Genomic DNA, 17,759 nt, shown 5'->3' on the forward strand with positions numbered 1-17,759 from the left:
TCAACTTCAGCAACTGTGCATTGCATTGCCATGTAATGTGATGCAATGCTATCTTTCTAGCTCTCCCTTTTTACTTCCTTTTGGATAAACAGACATATTAGGCAAGCATTTTGGAGCTTTCACCTAAATAACTACAGGTGGTGAGATAAGCTGCACAATATAATTGACCTTTCAGTATATTGTTGCACACACACCATCTATTTAGCAAATGCCCTTGTTATCAACAGCAGCCTTTTAAACTCACCTGAGCTAACAGGTATGTGCGCTGGTTACTCTGCTGCGCTTAAAATTTCTTTTTTGGTTTGCTACAATGCCTTTTCTGAAACGTTGTCTCCTTCTGCTGGAACACTGACTTCTTTCATTTAATGCCTGCAGACTATAAAAGAGAACCCAACCCAAAAAGGTTTGGTTGATTAGTCTGTGGCATTCTGTTAAACTGTTGCTTATGGCGGTCTCTGTGAGCTTCTCAGCGACATTCAGCCAGCCAGGTATCCTGCCTGCAGTAGATGGAATGTGGCAATGGAACGCTGGCTGCGCGTGTCATAATAGGCTCTGAGCCTTTATATACCTGTGCACAGCAGCAGCCACCTTCAGTCTGCTGCTGGACAGCCAGCAGCAGCAGCAGCAGGAGAGGTATGTAATCAGGAGCCCTCCTGCTAAGGGTAGACAGCTGCTCGTTCCACCCCACCCCCCGCCTTAATTGGTTCTCCTCCCTTCCAACGGTGTTGAGGCGGGTGGGAACAGCAGGGGGTGAAGGTGCTGTGTTTAAAGAGGTGGAGTTATGCAGATCTAAAATGCGTGGATTGCAGCAGCAGCAAGCCGAAAAGTGCAGGCATGTAAGGGATCTAGAGGTTGACAACATGTCTTCTTAACGGGAGTCCAGGAGCTCATCTCCACAAATGGACTTTTCAGGATCCTTGGGTGGCTCCGTAGTTTGAAACCAATTCTGGTTATCGCTTCTCGGCCTTTTTGCTAAGATCAAGTGTAGTATCTGTTCTTATCAGTTTAATATCTGATACGTCCCCTATCTGGGGACCATATATTAAATGGATTTTTAGAACAGGGAGATGGAAAAAGAGCTTGCTCTGTCCACTCCACGCATTGACCTGGTATTGCAGTATCTCCAGGACCGGTGCACCCCTTCTTTAATGCAGTTTCTAAAATCAGAAAGAATTGAATTCAATGTTTTTTGTTCATTTTGCTTGTTTGTCGGATTTTGGGATGGACTCTTTGGCTCTGCTTTTCTTCTCCTCATTGGATTTTTCATGTTCAAAGTTGCAGAAGCCAGATTACAAGCTCATTTTGGTTCAACTTCAGCAACTGTGCATTGCATTGCCATGTAATGTGATGCAATGCTATCTTTCTAGCTCTCCCTTTTTACTTCCTTTTGGATAAACAGACATATTAGGCAAGCATTTTGGAGCTTTCACCTAAATAACTACAGGTGGTGAGATAAGCTGCACAATATAATTGACCTTTCAGTATATTGTTGCACACACACCATCTATTTAGCAAATGCCCTTGTTATCAACAGCAGCCTTTTAAACTCACCTGAGCTAACAGGTATGTGCGCTGGTTACTCTGCTGCGCTTAAAATTTCTTTTTTGGTTTGCTACAATGCCTTTTCTGAAACGTTGTCTCCTTCTGCTGGAACACTGACTTCTTTCATTTAATGCCTGCAGACTATAAAACAGAACCCAACCCAAAAAGTTTGGTTGATTAGTCTGTGGCATTCTGTTAAACTGTTGCTTATGGCGGTCTCTGTGAGCTTCTCAGCGATATTCAGCCAGCCAGGTATCCTGCCTGCAGTAGATGGAATGTGGCAATGGAACGCTGGCTGCGCGTGTCATAATAGGCTCTGAGCCTTTATATACCTGTGCACAGCAGCAGCCACCTTCAGTCTGCTGCTGGACAGCCAGCAGCAGCAGCAGCAGGAGAGGTATGTAATCAGGAGCCCTCCTGCTAAGGGTAGACAGCTGCTCGTTCCACCCCACCCCCCGCCTTAATTGGTTCTCCTCCCTTCCAACGGTGTTGAGGCGGGTGGGAACAGCAGGGGGTGAAGGTGCTGTGTTTAAAGAGGTGGAGTTATGCAGATCTAAAACGCGTGGATTGCAGCAGCAGCAAGCCGAAAAGTGCAGGCATGTAAGGGATCTAGAGGTTGACAACATGTCTTCTTAACGGGAGTCCAGGAGCTCATCTCCACAAATGGACTTTTTAGGATCCTTGGGTGGCTCCGTAGTTTGAAACCAATTCTGGTTATCGCTTCTCGGCCTTTTGGCTAAGATCAAGTGTAGTATCTGTTCTTATCAGTTTAATATCTGATACGTCCCCTATCTGGGGACCATATATTAAATGGATTTTTAGAACAGGGAGATGGAAAAAGAGCTTGCTCTGTCCACTCCACGCATTGACCTGGTATTGCAGTATCTCCAGGACCGGTGCACCCCTTCTTTAATGCAGTTTCTAAAATCAGAAAGAATTGAATTCAATGTTTTTTGTTCATTTTGCTTGTTTGTCGGATTTTGGGATGGACTCTTTGGCTCTGCTTTTCTTCTCCTCATTGGATTTTTCATGTTCAAAGTTGCAGAAGCCAGATTACAACCTCATTTTGGTTCAACTTCAGCAACTGTGCATTGCATTGCCATGTAATGTGATGCAATGCTATCTTTCTAGCTCTCCCTTTTTACTTCCTTTTGGATAAACAGACATATTAGGCAAGCATTTTGGAGCTTTCACCTAAATAACTACAGGTGGTGAGATAAGCTGCACAATATAATTGACCTTTCAGTATATTGTTGCACACACACCATCTATTTAGCAAATGCCCTTGTTATCAACAGCAGCCTTTTAAACTCACCTGAGCTAACAGGTATGTGCGCTGGTTACTCTGCTGCGCTTAAAATTTCTTTTTTGGTTTGCTACAATGCCTTTTCTGAAACGTTGTCTCCTTCTGCTGGAACACTGACTTCTTTCATTTAATGCCTGCAGACTATAAAAGAGAACCCAACCCAAAAAGTTTGGTTGATTAGTCTGTGGCATTCTGTTAAACTGTTGCTTATGGCGGTCTCTGTGAGCTTCTCAGCGACATTCAGCCAGCCAGGTATCCTGCCTGCAGTAGATGGAATGTGGCAATGGAACACTGGCTGCGCGTGTCATAATAGGCTCTGAGCCTTTATATACCTGTGCACAGCAGCAGCCACCTTCAGTCTGCTGCTGGACAGCCAGCAGCAGCAGCAGCAGGAGAGGTATGTAATCAGGAGCCCTCCTGCTAAGGGTAGACAGCTGCTCGTTCCACCCCACCCCCCGCCTTAATTGGTTCTCCTCCCTTCCAACGGTGTTGAGGCGGGTGGGAACAGCAGGGGGTGAAGGTGCTGTATTTAAAGAGGTGGAGTTATGCAGATCTAAAACGCGTGGATTGCAGCAGCAGCAAGCCGAAAAGTGCAGGCATGTAAGGGATCTAGAGGTTGACAACATGTCTTCTTAACGGGAGTCCAGGAGCTCATCTCCACAAATGGACTTTTTAGGATCCTTGGGTGGCTCCGTAGTTTGAAACCAATTCTGGTTATCGCTTCTCGGCCTTTTGGCTAAGATCAAGTGTAGTATCTGTTCTTATCAGTTTAATATCTGATACGTCCCCTATCTGGGGACCATATATTAAATGGATTTTTAGAACAGGGAGATGGAAAAAGAGCTTGCTCTGTCCACTCCACGCATTGACCTGGTATTGCAGTATCTCCAGGACCGGTGCACCCCTTCTTTAATGCAGTTTCTAAAATCAGAAAGAATTGAATTCAATGTTTTTTGTTCATTTTGCTTGTTTGTCGGATTTTGGGATGGACTCTTTGGCTCTGCTTTTCTTCTCCTCATTGGATTTTTCATGTTCAAAGTTGCAGAAGCCAGATTACAAGCTCATTTTGGTTCAACTTCAGCAACTGTGCATTGCATTGCCATGTAATGTGATGCAATGCTATCTTTCTAGCTCTCCCTTTTTACTTCCTTCTGGATAAACAGACATATTAGGCAAGCATTTTGGAGCTTTCACCTAAATAACTACAGGTGGTGAGATAAGCTGCACAATATAATTGACCTTTCAGTATATTGTTGCACACACACCATCTATTTAGCAAATGCCCTTGTTATCAACAGCAGCCTTTTAAACTCACCTGAGCTAACAGGTATGTGCGCTGGTTACTCTGCTGCGCTTAAAATTTCTTTTTTGGTTTGCTACAATGCCTTTTCTGAAACGTTGTCTCCTTCTGCTGGAACACTGACTTCTTTCATTTAATGCCTGCAGACTATAAAAGAGAACCCAACCCAAAAAGTTTGGTTGATTAGTCTGTGGCATTCTGTTAAACTGTTGCTTATGGCGGTCTCTGTGAGCTTCTCAGCGACATTCAGCCAGCCAGGTATCCTGCCTGCAGTAGATGGAATGTGGCAATGGAACGCTGGCTGCGCGTGTCATAATAGGCTCTGAGCCTTTATATACCTGTGCACAGCAGCAGCCACCTTCAGTCTGCTGCTGGACAGCCAGCAGCAGCAGCAGCAGGAGAGGTATGTAATCAGGAGCCCTCCTGCTAAGGGTAGACAGCTGCTCGTTCCACCCCACCCCCCGCCTTAATTGGTTCTCCTCCCTTCCAACGGTGTTGAGGCGGGTGGGAACAGCAGGGGGTGAAGGTGCTGTGTTTAAAGAGGTGGAGTTATGCAGATCTAAAACGCGTGGATTGCAGCAGCAGCAAGCCGAAAAGTGCAGGCATGTAAGGGATCTAGAGGTTGACAACATGTCTTCTTAACGGGAGTCCAGGAGCTCATCTCCACAAATGGACTTTTTAGGATCCTTGGGTGGCTCCGTAGTTTGAAACCAATTCTGGTTATCGCTTCTCGGCCTTTTGGCTAAGATCAAGTGTAGTATCTGTTCTTATCAGTTTAATATCTGATACGTCCCCTATCTGGGGACCATATATTAAATGGATTTTTAGAACAGGGAGATGGAAAAAGAGCTTGCTCTGTCCACTCCACGCATTGACCTGGTATTGCAGTATCTCCAGGACCGGTGCACCCCTTCTTTAATGCAGTTTCTAAAATCAGAAAGAATTGAATTCAATGTTTTTTGTTCATTTTGCTTGTTTGTCGGATTTTGGGATGGACTCTTTGGCTCTGCTTTTCTTCTCCTCATTGGATTTTTCATGTTCAAAGTTGCAGAAGCCAGATTACAAGCTCATTTTGGTTCAACTTCAGCAACTGTGCATTGCATTGCCATGTAATGTGATGCAATGCTATCTTTCTAGCTCTCCCTTTTTACTTCCTTTTGGATAAACAGACATATTAGGCAAGCATTTTGGAGCTTTCACCTAAATAACTACAGGTGGTGAGATAAGCTGCACAATATAATTGACCTTTCAGTATATTGTTGCACACACACCATCTATTTAGCAAATGCCCTTGTTATCAACAGCAGCCTTTTAAACTCACCTGAGCTAACAGGTATGTGCGCTGGTTACTCTGCTGCGCTTAAAATTTCTTTTTTGGTTTGCTACAATGCCTTTTCTGAAACGTTGTCTCCTTCTGCTGGAACACTGACTTCTTTCATTTAATGCCTGCAGACTATAAAAGAGAACCCAACCCAAAAAGTTTGGTTGATTAGTCTGTGGCATTCTGTTAAACTGTTGCTTATGGCGGTCTCTGTGAGCTTCTCAGCGACATTCAGCCAGCCAGGTATCCTGCCTGCAGTAGATGGAATGTGGCAATGGAACGCTGGCTGCGCGTGTCATAATAGGCTCTGAGCCTTTATATACCTGTGCACAGCAGCAGCCACCTTCAGTCTGCTGCTGGACAGCCAGCAGCAGCAGCAGCAGGAGAGGTATGTAATCAGGAGCCCTCCTGCTAAGGGTAGACAGCTGCTCGTTCCACCCCACCCCCCGCCTTAATTGGTTCTCCTCCCTTCCAACGGTGTTGAGGCGGGTGGGAACAGCAGGGGGTGAAGGTGCTGTGTTTAAAGAGGTGGAGTTATGCAGATCTAAAACGCGTGGATTGCAGCAGCAGCAAGCCGAAAAGTGCAGGCATGTAAGGGATCTAGAGGTTGACAACATGTCTTCTTAACGGGAGTCCAGGAGCTCATCTCCACAAATGGACTTTTTAGGATCCTTGGGTGGCTCCGTAGTTTGAAACCAATTCTGGTTATCGCTTCTCGGCCTTTTGGCTAAGATCAAGTGTAGTATCTGTTCTTATCAGTTTAATATCTGATACGTCCCCTATCTGGGGACCATATATTAAATGGATTTTTAGAACAGGGAGATGGAAAAAGAGCTTGCTCTGTCCACTCCACGCATTGACCTGGTATTGCAGTATCTCCAGGACCGGTGCACCCCTTCTTTAATGCAGTTTCTAAAATCAGAAAGAATTGAATTCAATGTTTTTTGTTCATTTTGCTTGTTTGTCGGATTTTGGGATGGACTCTTTGGCTCTGCTTTTCTTCTCCTCATTGGATTTTTCATGTTCAAAGTTGCAGAAGCCAGATTACAAGCTCATTTTGGTTCAACTTCAGCAACTGTGCATTGCATTGCCATGTAATGTGATGCAATGCTATCTTTCTAGCTCTCCCTTTTTACTTCCTTTTGGATAAACAGACATATTAGGCAAGCATTTTGGAGCTTTCACCTAAATAACTACAGGTGGTGAGATAAGCTGCACAATATAATTGACCTTTCAGTATATTGTTGCACACACACCATCTATTTAGCAAATGCCCTTGTTATCAACAGCAGCCTTTTAAACCCACCTGAGCTAACAGGTATGTGCGCTGGTTACTCTGCTGCGCTTAAAATTTCTTTTTTGGTTTGCTACAATGCCTTTTCTGAAACGTTGTCTCCTTCTGCTGGAACACTGACTTCTTTCATTTAATGCCTGCAGACTATAAAAGAGAACCCAACCCAAAAAGTTTGGTTGATTAGTCTGTGGCATTCTGTTAAACTGTTGCTTATGGCGGTCTCTGTGAGCTTCTCAGCGACATTCAGCCAGCTAGGTGTCCTGCCTGCAGTAGATGGAATGTGGCAATGGAACGCTGGCTGCGCGTGTCATAATAGGCTCTGAGCCTTTATATACCTGTGCACAGCAGCAGCCACCTTCAGTCTGCTGCTGGACAGCCAGCAGCAGCAGCAGCAGGAGAGGTATGTAATCAGGAGCCCTCCTGCTAAGGGTAGACAGCTGCTCGTTCCACCCCACCCCCCGCCTTAATTGGTTCTCCTCCCTTCCAACGGTGTTGAGGCGGGTGGGAACAGCAGGGGGTGAAGGTGCTGTGTTTAAAGAGGTGGAGTTATGCAGATCTAAAACGCGTGGATTGCAGCAGCAGCAAGCCGAAAAGTGCAGGCATGTAAGGGATCTAGAGGTTGACAACATGTCTTCTTAACGGGAGTCCAGGAGCTCATCTCCACAAATGGACTTTTTACGATCCTTGGGTGGCTCCGTAGTTTGAAACCAATTCTGGTTATCGCTTCTCGGCCTTTTGGCTAAGATCAAGTGTAGTATCTGTTCTTATCAGTTTAATATCTGATACGTCCCCTATCTGGGGACCATATATTAAATGGATTTTTAGAACAGGGAGATGGAAAAAGAGCTTGCTCTGTCCACTCCACGCATTGACCTGGTATTGCAGTATCTCCAGGACCGGTGCACCCCTTCTTTAATGCAGTTTCTAAAATCAGAAAGAATTGAATTCAATGTTTTTTGTTCATTTTGCTTGTTTGTCGGATTTTGGGATGGACTCTTTGGCTCTGCTTTTCTTCTCCTCATTGGATTTTTCATGTTCAAAGTTGCAGAAGCCAGATTACAAGCTCATTTTGGTTCAACTTCAGCAACTGTGCATTGCATTGCCATGTAATGTGATGCAATGCTATCTTTCTAGCTCTCCCTTTTTACTTCCTTTTGGATAAACAGACATATTAGGCAAGCATTTTGGAGCTTTCACCTAAATAACTACAGGTGGTGAGATAAGCTGCACAATATAATTGACCTTTCAGTATATTGTTGCACACACACCATCTATTTAGCAAATGCCCTTGTTATCAACAGCAGCCTTTTTAAACTCACCTGAGCTAACAGGTATGTGCGCTGGTTACTCTGCTGCGCTTAAAATTTCTTTTTTGGTTTGCTATAATGCCTTTTCTGAAACGTTGTCTCCTTCTGCTGGAACACTGACTTCTTTCATTTAATGCCTGCAGACTATAAAAGAGAACCCAACCCAAAAAGTTTGGTTGATTAGTCTGTGGCATTCTGTTAAACTGTTGCTTATGGCGGTCTCTGTGAGCTTCTCAGCGACATTCAGCCAGCCAGGTATCCTGCCTGCAGTAGATGGAATGTGGCAATGGAACGCTGGCTGCGCGTGTCATAATAGGCTCTGAGCCTTTATATACCTGTGCACAGCAGCAGCCACCTTCAGTCTGCTGCTGGACAGCCAGCAGCAGCAGCAGCAGGAGAGGTATGTAATCAGGAGCCCTCCTGCTAAGGGTAGACAGCTGCTCGTTCCACCCCACCCCCCGCCTTAATTGGTTCTCCTCCCTTCCAACGGTGTTGAGGCGGGTGGGAACAGCAGGGGGTGAAGGTGCTGTGTTTAAAGAGGTGGAGTTATGCAGATCTAAAACGCGTGGATTGCAGCAGCAGCAAGCCGAAAAGTGCAGGCATGTAAGGGATCTAGAGGTTGACAACATGTCTTCTTAACGGGAGTCCAGGAGCTCATCTCCACAAATGGACTTTTTAGGATCCTTGGGTGGCTCCGTAGTTTGAAACCAATTCTGGTTATCGCTTCTCGGCCTTTTGGCTAAGATCAAGTGTAGTATCTGTTCTTATCAGTTTAATATCTGATACGTCCCCTATCTGGGGACCATATATTAAATGGATTTTTAGAACAGGGAGATGGAAAAAGAGCTTGCTCTGTCCACTCCACGCATTGACCTGGTATTGCAGTATCTCCAGGACCGGTGCACCCCTTCTTTAATGCAGTTTCTAAAATCAGAAAGAATTGAATTCAATGTTTTTTGTTCATTTTGCTTGTTTGTCGGATTTTGGGATGGACTCTTTGGCTCTGCTTTTCTTCTCCTCATTGGATTTTTCATGTTCAAAGTTGCAGAAGCCAGATTACAAGCTCATTTTGGTTCAACTTCAGCAACTGTGCATTGCATTGCCATGTAATGTGATGCAATGCTATCTTTCTAGCTCTCCCTTTTTACTTCCTTTTGGATAAACAGACATATTAGGCAAGCATTTTGGAGCTTTCACCTAAATAACTACAGGTGGTGAGATAAGCTGCACAATATAATTGACCTTTCAGTATATTGTTGCACACACACCATCTATTTAGCAAATGCCCTTGTTATCAACAGCAGCCTTTTAAACTCACCTGAGCTAACAGGTATGTGCGCTGGTTACTCTGCTGCGCTTAAAATGTCTTTTTTGGTTTGCTACAATGCCTTTTCTGAAACGTTGTCTCCTTCTGCTGGAACACTGACTTCTTTCATTTAATGCCTGCAGACTATAAAAGAGAACCCAACCCAAAAAGTTTGGTTGATTAGTCTGTGGCATTCTGTTAAACTGTTGCTTATGGCGGTCTCTGTGAGCTTCTCAGCGACATTCAGCCAGCCAGGTATCCTGCCTGCAGTAGATGGAATGTGGCAATGGAACGCTGGCTGCGCGTGTCATAATAGGCTCTGAGCCTTTATATACCTGTGCACAGCAGCAGCCTCCTTCAGTCTGCTGCTGGACAGCCAGCAGCAGCAGCAGCAGGAGAGGTATGTAATCAGGAGCCCTCCTGCTAAGGGTAGACAGCTGCTCGTTCCACCCCACCCCCCGCCTTAATTGGTTCTCCTCCCTTCCAACGGTGTTGAGGCGGGTGGGAACAGCAGGGGGTGAAGGTGCTGTGTTTAAAGAGGTGGAGTTATGCAGATCTAAAACGCGTGGATTGCAGCAGCAGCAAGCCGAAAAGTGCAGGCATGTAAGGGATCTAGAGGTTGACAACATGTCTTCTTAACGGGAGTCCAGGAGCTCATCTCCACAAATGGACTTTTTAGGATCCTTGGGTGGCTCCGTAGTTTGAAACCAATTCTGGTTATCGCTTCTCGGCCTTTTGGCTAAGATCAAGTGTAGTATCTGTTCTTATCAGTTTAATATCTGATACGTCCCCTATCTGGGGACCATATATTAAATGGATTTTTAGAACAGGGAGATGGAAAAAGAGCTTGCTCTGTCCACTCCACGCATTGACCTGGTATTGCAGTATCTCCAGGACCGGTGCACCCCTTCTTTAATGCAGTTTCTAAAATCAGAAAGAATTGAATTCAATGTTTTTTGTTCATTTTGCTTGTTTGTCGGATTTTGGGATGGACTCTTTGGCTCTGCTTTTCTTCTCCTCATTGGATTTTTCATGTTCAAAGTTGCAGAAGCCAGATTACAAGCTCATTTTGGTTCAACTTCAGCAACTGTGCATTGCATTGCCATGTAATGTGATGCAATGCTATCTTTCTAGCTCTCCCTTTTTACTTCCTTTTGGATAAACAGACATATTAGGCAAGCATTTTGGAGCTTTCACCTAAATAACTACAGGTGGTGAGATAAGCTGCACAATATAATTGACCTTTCAGTATATTGTTGCACACACACCATCTATTTAGCAAATGCCCTTGTTATCAACAGCAGCCTTTTAAACTCACCTGAGCTAACAGGTATGTGCGCTGGTTACTCTGCTGCGCTTAAAATTTCTTTTTTGGTTTGCTACAATGCCTTTTCTGAAACGTTGTCTCCTTCTGCTGGAACACTGACTTCTTTCATTTAATGCCTGCAGACTATAAAAGAGAACCCAACCCAAAAAGTTTGGTTGATTAGTCTGTGGCATTCTGTTAAACTGTTGCTTATGGCGGTCTCTGTGAGCTTCTCAGCGACATTCAGCCAGCCAGGTATCCTGCCTGCAGTAGATGGAATGTGGCAATGGAACGCTGGCTGCGCGTGTCATAATAGGCTCTGAGCCTTTATATACCTGTGCACAGCAGCAGCCACCTTCAGTCTGCTGCTGGACAGCCAGCAGCAGCAGCAGCAGGAGAGGTATGTAATCAGGAGCCCTCCTGCTAAGGGTAGACAGCTGCTCGTTCCACCCCACCCCCCGCCTTAATTGGTTCTCCTCCCTTCCAACGGTGTTGAGGCGGGTGGGAACAGCAGGGGGTGAAGGTGCTGTGTTTAAAGAGGTGGAGTTATGCAGATCTAAAACGCGTGGATTGCAGCAGCAGCAAGCCGAAAAGTGCAGGCATGTAAGGGATCTAGAGGTTGACAACATGTCTTCTTAACGGGAGTCCAGGAGCTCATCTCCACAAATGGACTTTTTAGGATCCTTGGGTGGCTCCGTAGTTTGAAACCAATTCTGGTTATCGCTTCTCGGCCTTTTGGCTAAGATCAAGTGTAGTATCTGTTCTTATCAGTTTAATATCTGATACGTCCCCTATCTGGGGACCATATATTAAATGGATTTTTAGAACAGGGAGATGGAAAAAGAGCTTGCTCTGTCCACTCCACGCATTGACCTGGTATTGCAGTATCTCCAGGACCGGTGCACCCCTTCTTTAATGCAGTTTCTAAAATCAGAAAGAATTGAATTCAATGTTTTTTGTTCATTTTGCTTGTTTGTCGGATTTTGGGATGGACTCTTTGGCTCTGCTTTTCTTCTCCTCATTGGATTTTTCATGTTCAAAGTTGCAGAAGCCAGATTACAAGCTCATTTTAGTTCAACTTCAGCAACTGTGCATTGCATTGCCATGTAATGTGATGCAATGCTATCTTTCTAGCTCTCCCTTTTTACTTCCTTTTGGATAAACAGACATATTAGGCAAGCATTTTGGAGCTTTCACCTAAATAACTACAGGTGGTGAGATAAGCTGCACAATATAATTGACCTTTCAGTATATTGTTGCACACACACCATCTATTTAGCAAATGCCCTTGTTATCAACAGCAGCCTTTTAAACTCACCTGAGCTAACAGGTATGTGCGCTGGTTACTCTGCTGCGCTTAAAATTTCTTTTTTGGTTTGCTACAATGCCTTTTCTGAAACGTTGTCTCCTTCTGCTGGAACACTGACTTCTTTCATTTAATGCCTGCAGACTATAAAAGAGAACCCAACCCAAAAAGTTTGGTTGATTAGTCTGTGGCATTCTGTTAAACTGTTGCTTATGGCGGTCTCTGTGAGCTTCTCAGCGACATTCAGCCAGCCAGGTATCCTGCCTGCAGTAGATGGAATGTGGCAATGGAACGCTGGCTGCGCGTGTCATAATAGGCTCTGAGCCTTTATATACCTGTGCACAGCAGCAGCCACCTTCAGTCTGCTGCTGGACAGCCAGCAGCAGCAGCAGCAGGAGAGGTATGTAATCAGGAGCCCTCCTGCTAAGGGTAGACAGCTGCTCGTTCCACCCCACCCCCCGCCTTAATTGGTTCTCCTCCCTTCCAACGGTGTTGAGGCGGGTGGGAACAGCAGGGGGTGAAGGTGCTGTGTTTAAAGAGGTGGAGTTATGCAGATCTAAAACGCGTGGATTGCAGCAGCAGCAAGCCGAAAAGTGCAGGCATGTAAGGGATCTAGAGGTTGACAACATGTCTTCTTAACGGGAGTCCAGGAGCTCATCTCCACAAATGGACTTTTTAGGATCCTTGGGTGGCTCCGTAGTTTGAAACCAATTCTGGTTATCGCTTCTCGGCCTTTTGGCTAAGATCAAGTGTAGTATCTGTTCTTATCAGTTTAATATCTGATACGTCCCCTATCTGGGGACCATATATTAAATGGATTTTTAGAACAGGGAGATGGAAAAAGAGCTTGCTCTGTCCACTCCACGCATTGACCTGGTATTGCAGTATCTCCAGGACCGGTGCACCCCTTCTTTAATGCAGTTTCTAAAATCAGAAAGAATTGAATTCAATGTTTTTTGTTCATTTTGCTTGTTTGTCGGATTTTGGGATGGACTCTTTGGCTCTGCTTTTCTTCTCCTCATTGGATTTTTCATGTTCAAAGTTGCAGAAGCCAGATTACAAGCTCATTTTGGTTCAACTTCAGCAACTGTGCATTGCATTGCCATGTAATGTGATGCAATGCTATCTTTCTAGCTCTCCCTTTTTACTTCCTTTTGGATAAACAGACATATTAGGCAAGCATTTTGGAGCTTTCACCTAAATAACTACAGGTGGTGAGATAAGCTGCACAATATAATTGACCTTTCAGTATATTGTTGCACACACACCATCTATTTAGCAAATGCCCTTGTTATCAACAGCAGCCTTTTAAACTCACCTGAGCTAACAGGTATGTGCGCTGGTTACTCTGCTGCGCTTAAAATTTCTTTTTTGGTTTGCTACAATGCCTTTTCTGAAACGTTGTCTCCTTCTGCTGGAACACTGACTTCTTTCATTTAATGCCTGCAGACTATAAAAGAGAACCCAACCCAAAAAGTTTGGTTGATTAGTCTGTGGCATTCTGTTAAACTGTTGCTTATGGCGGTCTCTGTGAGCTTCTCAGCGACATTCAGCCAGCCAGGTATCCTGCCTGCAGTAGATGGAATGTGGCAATGGAACGCTGGCTGCGTGTGTCATAATAGGCTCTGAGCCTTTATATACCTGTGCACAGCAGCAGCCACCTTCAGTCTGCTGCTGGACAGCCAGCAGCAGCAGCAGCAGGAGAGGTATGTAATCAGGAGCCCTCCTGCTAAGGGTAGACAGCTGCTCGTTCCACCCCACCCCCCGCCTTAATTGGTTCTCCTCCCTTCCAACGGTGTTGAGGCGGGTGGGAACAGCAGGGGGTGAAGGTGCTGTGTTTAAAGAGGTGGAGTTATGCAGATCTAAAACGCGTGGATTGCAGCAGCAGCAAGCCGAAAAGTGCAGGCATGTAAGGGATCTAGAGGTTGACAACATGTCTTCTTAACGGGAGTCCAGGAGCTCATCTCCACAAATGGACTTTTTAGGATCCTTGGGTGGCTCCGTAGTTTGAAACCAATTCTGGTTATCGCTTCTCGGCCTTTTGGCTAAGATCAAGTGTAGTATCTTTTGAAAAGGCAGTTTTGTCCTTGGGCTGCCCTAGTAAATTGATGCATATTACACACTGGTTTGGTGCACTTGTTAGTACGCCAGGTGGCTCATAGAGTTATCTGATGGAAAACATTGCCCTCCAGGATCGAAGTCACTATGCTGGGTAAGTGTGAGGGCTTTGGAGCAATGTGCCCCAGGAGTAGGCGCCCTGGTGGGAGTCCAAGCTTACTGGGACTGGGAACCCCAGAAAGACTTGGCTTCGTAGCACGCCGCACCTTTGCAAATCATACTTTCTGAGCAACCCCCCCTATTTCTGGCCTCCGGGCTAGGAAGGGGAATTTTTATAAACCCGGTCGGAGGTCCGGTCAGCTTTGGGCTGAGAAACCAACACAGGCTCCAGCTCCACTAGGGTGGCAGCCTAGATGGAAGCTGGGAGCACGAAAACGGCTCTTCTCCGGCTTCGGCTAGGGAGAGCATCGGAGATCCCTGACCCTCGCTGTGGCCTTCTGGCTCGGAGGGATGGGGATGGTTTATTGGGGACCCTCTCCTCCGGGAAGAGTCCACATGAATCCTCGCCTCGTGCGCTGTTTTGGTGTGACTTCGGTCACATTTTTCAGTGCCTTGGATGCAGCTTCAATCAAAAAATCTGTTCTTATCAGTTTAATATCTGATACGTCCCCTATCTGGGGACCATATATTAAATGGATTTTTAGAACAGGGAGATGGAAAAAGAGCTTGCTCTGTCCACTCCACGCATTGACCTGGTATTGCAGTATCTCCAGGACCGGTGCACCCCTTCTTTAATGCAGTTTCTAAAATCAGAAAGAATTGAATTCAATGTTTTTTGTTCATTTTGCTTGTTTGTCGGATTTTGGGATGGACTCTTTGGCTCTGCTTTTCTTCTCCTCATTGGATTTTTCATGTTCAAAGTTGCAGAAGCCAGATTACAAGCTCATTTTGGTTCAACTTCAGCAACTGTGCATTGCATTGCCATGTAATGTGATGCAATGCTATCTTTCTAGCTCTCCCTTTTTACTTCCTTTTGGATAAACAGACATATTAGGCAAGCATTTTGGAGCTTTCACCTAAATAACTACAGGTGGTGAGATAAGCTGCACAATATAATTGACCTTTCAGTATATTGTTGCACACACACCATCTATTTAGCAAATGCCCTTGTTATCAACAGCAGCCTTTTAAACTCACCTGAGCTAACAGGTATGTGCGCTGGTTACTCTGCTGCGCTTAAAATTTCTTTTTTGGTTTGCTACAATGCCTTTTCTGAAACGTTGTCTCCTTCTGCTGGAACACTGACTTCTTTCATTTAATGCCTGCAGACTATAAAAGAGAACCCAACCCAAAAAGTTTGGTTGATTAGTCTGTGGCATTCTGTTAAACTGTTGCTTATGGCGGTCTCTGTGAGCTTCTCAGCGACATTCAGCCAGCCAGGTATCCTGCCTGCAGTAGATGGAATGTGGCAATGGAACGCTGGCTGCGCGTGTCATAATAGGCTCTGAGCCTTTATATACCTGTGCACAGCAGCAGCCACCTTCAGTCTGCTGCTGGACAGCCAGCAGCAGCAGCAGCAGGAGAGGTATGTAATCAGGAGCCCTCCTGCTAAGGGTAGACAGCTGCTCGTTCCACCCCACCCCCCGCCTTAATTGGTTCTCCTCCCTTCCAACGGTGTTGAGGCGGGTGGGAACAGCAGGGGGTGAAGGTGCTGTGTTTAAAGAGGTGGAGTTATGCAGATCTAAAACGCGTGGATTGCAGCAGCAGCAAGCCGAAAAGTGCAGGCATGTAAGGGATCTAGAGGTTGACAACATGTCTTCTTAACGGGAGTCCAGGAGCTCATCTCCACAAATGGACTTTTTAGGATCCTTGGGTGGCTCCGTAGTTTGAAACCAATTCTGGTTATCGCTTCTCGGCCTTTTGGCTAAGATCAAGTGTAGTATCTGTTCTTATCAGTTTAATATCTGATACGTCCCCTATCTGGGGACCATATATTAAATGGATTTTTAGAACAGGGAGATGGAAAAAGAGCTTGCTCTGTCCACTCCACGCATTGACCTGGTATTGCAGTATCTCCAGGACCGGTGCACCCCTTCTTTAATGCAGTTTCTAAAATCAGAAAGAATTGAATTCAATGTTTTTTGTTCATTTTGCTTGTTTGTCGGATTTTGGGATGGACTCTTTGGCTCTGCTTTTCTTCTCCTCATTGGATTTTTCATGTTCAAAGTTGCAGAAGCCAGATTACAAGCTCATTTTGGTTCAACTTCAGCAACTGTGCATTGCATTGCCATGTAATGTGATGCAATGCTATCTTTCTAGCTCTCCCTTTTTACTTCCTTTTGGATAAACAGACATATTAGGCAAGCATTTTGGAGCTTTCACCTAAATAACTACAGGTGGTGAGATAAGCTGCACAATATAATTGACCTTTCAGTATATTGTTGCACACACACCATCTATTTAGCAAATGCCCTTGTTATCAACAGCAGCCTTTTAAACTCACCTGAGCTAACAGGTATGTGCGCTGGTTACTCTGCTGCGCTTAAAATTTCTTTTTTGGTTTGCTACAATGCCTTTTCTGAAACGTTGTCTCCTTCTGCTGGAACACTGACTTCTTTCATTTAATGCCTGCAGACTATAAAAGAGAACCCAACCCAAAAAGTTTGGTTGATTAGTCTGTGGCATTCTGTTAAACTGTTGCTTATGGCGGTCTCTGTGAGCTTCTCAGCGACATTCAGCCAGCCAGGTATTCTGCCTGCAGTAGATGGAATGTGGCAATGGAACGCTGGCTGCGCGTGTCATAATAGGCTCTGAGCCTTTATATACCTGTGCACAGCAGCAGCCACCTTCAGTCTGCTGCTGGACAGCCAGCAGCAGCAGCAGCAGCAGGAGAGGTATGTAATCAGGAGCCCTCCTGCTAAGGGTAGACAGCTGCTCGTTCCACCCCACCCCCCGCCTTAATTGGTTCTCCTCCCTTCCAACGGTGTTGAGGCGGGTGGGAACAGCAGGGGGTGAAGGTGCTGTGTTTAAAGAGGTGGAGTTATGCAGATCTAAAACGCGTGGATTGCAGCAGCAGCAAGCCGAAAAGTGCAGGCATGTAAGGGATCTAGAGGTTGACAACATGTCTTCTTAACGGGAGTCCAGGAGCTCATCTCCACAAATGGACTTTTTAGGATCCTTGGGTGGCTCCGTAGTTTGAAACCAATTCTGGTTATCGCTTCTCGGCCTTTTGGCTAAGATCAAGTGTAGTATCTGTTCTTATCAGTTTAATATCTGATACGTCCCCTATCTGGGGACCATATATTAAATGGATTTTTAGAACAGGGAGATGGAAAAAGAGCTTGCTCTGTCCACTCCACGCATTGACCTGGTATTGCAGTATCTCCAGGACCGGTGCACCCCTTCTTTAATGCAGTTTCTAAAATCAGAAAGAATTGAATTCAATGTTTTTTGTTCATTTTGCTTGTTTGTCGGATTTTGGGATGGACTCTTTGGCTCTGCTTTTCTTATCCTCATTGGATTTTTCATGTTCAAAGTTGCAGAAGCCAGATTACAAGCTCATTTTGGTTCAACTTCAGCAACTGTGCATTGCATTGCCATGTAATGTGATGCAATGCTATCTTTCTAGCTCTCCCTTTTTACTTCCTTTTGGATAAACAGACATATTAGGCAAGCATTTTGGAGCTTTCACCTAAATAACTACAGGTGGTGAG

The 17,759-nt window shown here is 45.2% G+C and overlaps 13 non-coding genes and 1 pseudogene across 13 annotated transcripts; all 14 read left to right on the top strand.

Moving 5' to 3' along the window:
• The first annotated feature begins 952 nt into the window (after window positions 1-952).
• LOC141242683 (U2 spliceosomal RNA) lies at window positions 953-1,143 on the top strand. Its single transcript, XR_012307079.1, has one exon. It is a non-coding gene; the product is annotated as a U2 spliceosomal RNA (small nuclear RNA).
• A 1,115-nt stretch (window positions 1,144-2,258) lies between these two features.
• LOC141242523 (U2 spliceosomal RNA) lies at window positions 2,259-2,449 on the top strand. The gene has a single exon (XR_012306929.1). It is a non-coding gene; the product is annotated as a U2 spliceosomal RNA (small nuclear RNA).
• A 1,115-nt stretch (window positions 2,450-3,564) lies between these two features.
• LOC141242524 (U2 spliceosomal RNA) lies at window positions 3,565-3,755 on the top strand. The gene has a single exon (XR_012306930.1). It is a non-coding gene; the product is annotated as a U2 spliceosomal RNA (small nuclear RNA).
• A 1,115-nt stretch (window positions 3,756-4,870) lies between these two features.
• Window positions 4,871-5,061, top strand: LOC141242525 (U2 spliceosomal RNA). Its single transcript, XR_012306931.1, has one exon. It is a non-coding gene; the product is annotated as a U2 spliceosomal RNA (small nuclear RNA).
• Window positions 5,062-6,176: 1,115 nt separating this feature from the next.
• On the top strand, window positions 6,177-6,367 carry LOC141242526 (U2 spliceosomal RNA). The gene has a single exon (XR_012306932.1). It is a non-coding gene; the product is annotated as a U2 spliceosomal RNA (small nuclear RNA).
• A 1,115-nt stretch (window positions 6,368-7,482) lies between these two features.
• On the top strand, window positions 7,483-7,673 carry LOC141242527 (U2 spliceosomal RNA). The gene has a single exon (XR_012306933.1). It is a non-coding gene; the product is annotated as a U2 spliceosomal RNA (small nuclear RNA).
• A 1,116-nt stretch (window positions 7,674-8,789) lies between these two features.
• On the top strand, window positions 8,790-8,980 carry LOC141242529 (U2 spliceosomal RNA). The gene has a single exon (XR_012306935.1). It is a non-coding gene; the product is annotated as a U2 spliceosomal RNA (small nuclear RNA).
• A 1,115-nt stretch (window positions 8,981-10,095) lies between these two features.
• On the top strand, window positions 10,096-10,286 carry LOC141242530 (U2 spliceosomal RNA). Its single transcript, XR_012306936.1, has one exon. It is a non-coding gene; the product is annotated as a U2 spliceosomal RNA (small nuclear RNA).
• Window positions 10,287-11,401: 1,115 nt separating this feature from the next.
• LOC141242531 (U2 spliceosomal RNA) lies at window positions 11,402-11,592 on the top strand. The gene has a single exon (XR_012306937.1). It is a non-coding gene; the product is annotated as a U2 spliceosomal RNA (small nuclear RNA).
• Window positions 11,593-12,707: 1,115 nt separating this feature from the next.
• LOC141242532 (U2 spliceosomal RNA) lies at window positions 12,708-12,898 on the top strand. Its single transcript, XR_012306938.1, has one exon. It is a non-coding gene; the product is annotated as a U2 spliceosomal RNA (small nuclear RNA).
• Window positions 12,899-14,013: 1,115 nt separating this feature from the next.
• LOC141242734 (U2 spliceosomal RNA) lies at window positions 14,014-14,129 on the top strand (annotated as a pseudogene).
• Window positions 14,130-14,653: 524 nt separating this feature from the next.
• On the top strand, window positions 14,654-14,835 carry LOC141242692 (U2 spliceosomal RNA). Its single transcript, XR_012307088.1, has one exon. It is a non-coding gene; the product is annotated as a U2 spliceosomal RNA (small nuclear RNA).
• Window positions 14,836-15,950: 1,115 nt separating this feature from the next.
• LOC141242534 (U2 spliceosomal RNA) lies at window positions 15,951-16,141 on the top strand. Its single transcript, XR_012306939.1, has one exon. It is a non-coding gene; the product is annotated as a U2 spliceosomal RNA (small nuclear RNA).
• A 1,118-nt stretch (window positions 16,142-17,259) lies between these two features.
• LOC141242535 (U2 spliceosomal RNA) lies at window positions 17,260-17,450 on the top strand. Its single transcript, XR_012306940.1, has one exon. It is a non-coding gene; the product is annotated as a U2 spliceosomal RNA (small nuclear RNA).
• The last annotated feature ends 309 nt before the right edge of the window (window positions 17,451-17,759 follow it).

The sequence above is a fragment of the Phyllobates terribilis genome, unplaced genomic scaffold, assembly GCF_046119375.1.
Source record: "Phyllobates terribilis strain yellow unplaced genomic scaffold, ASM4611937v1 Scaffold_1049__1_contigs__length_452226, whole genome shotgun sequence".
Lineage (NCBI taxonomy): Eukaryota > Metazoa > Chordata > Amphibia > Anura > Dendrobatidae > Phyllobates > Phyllobates terribilis.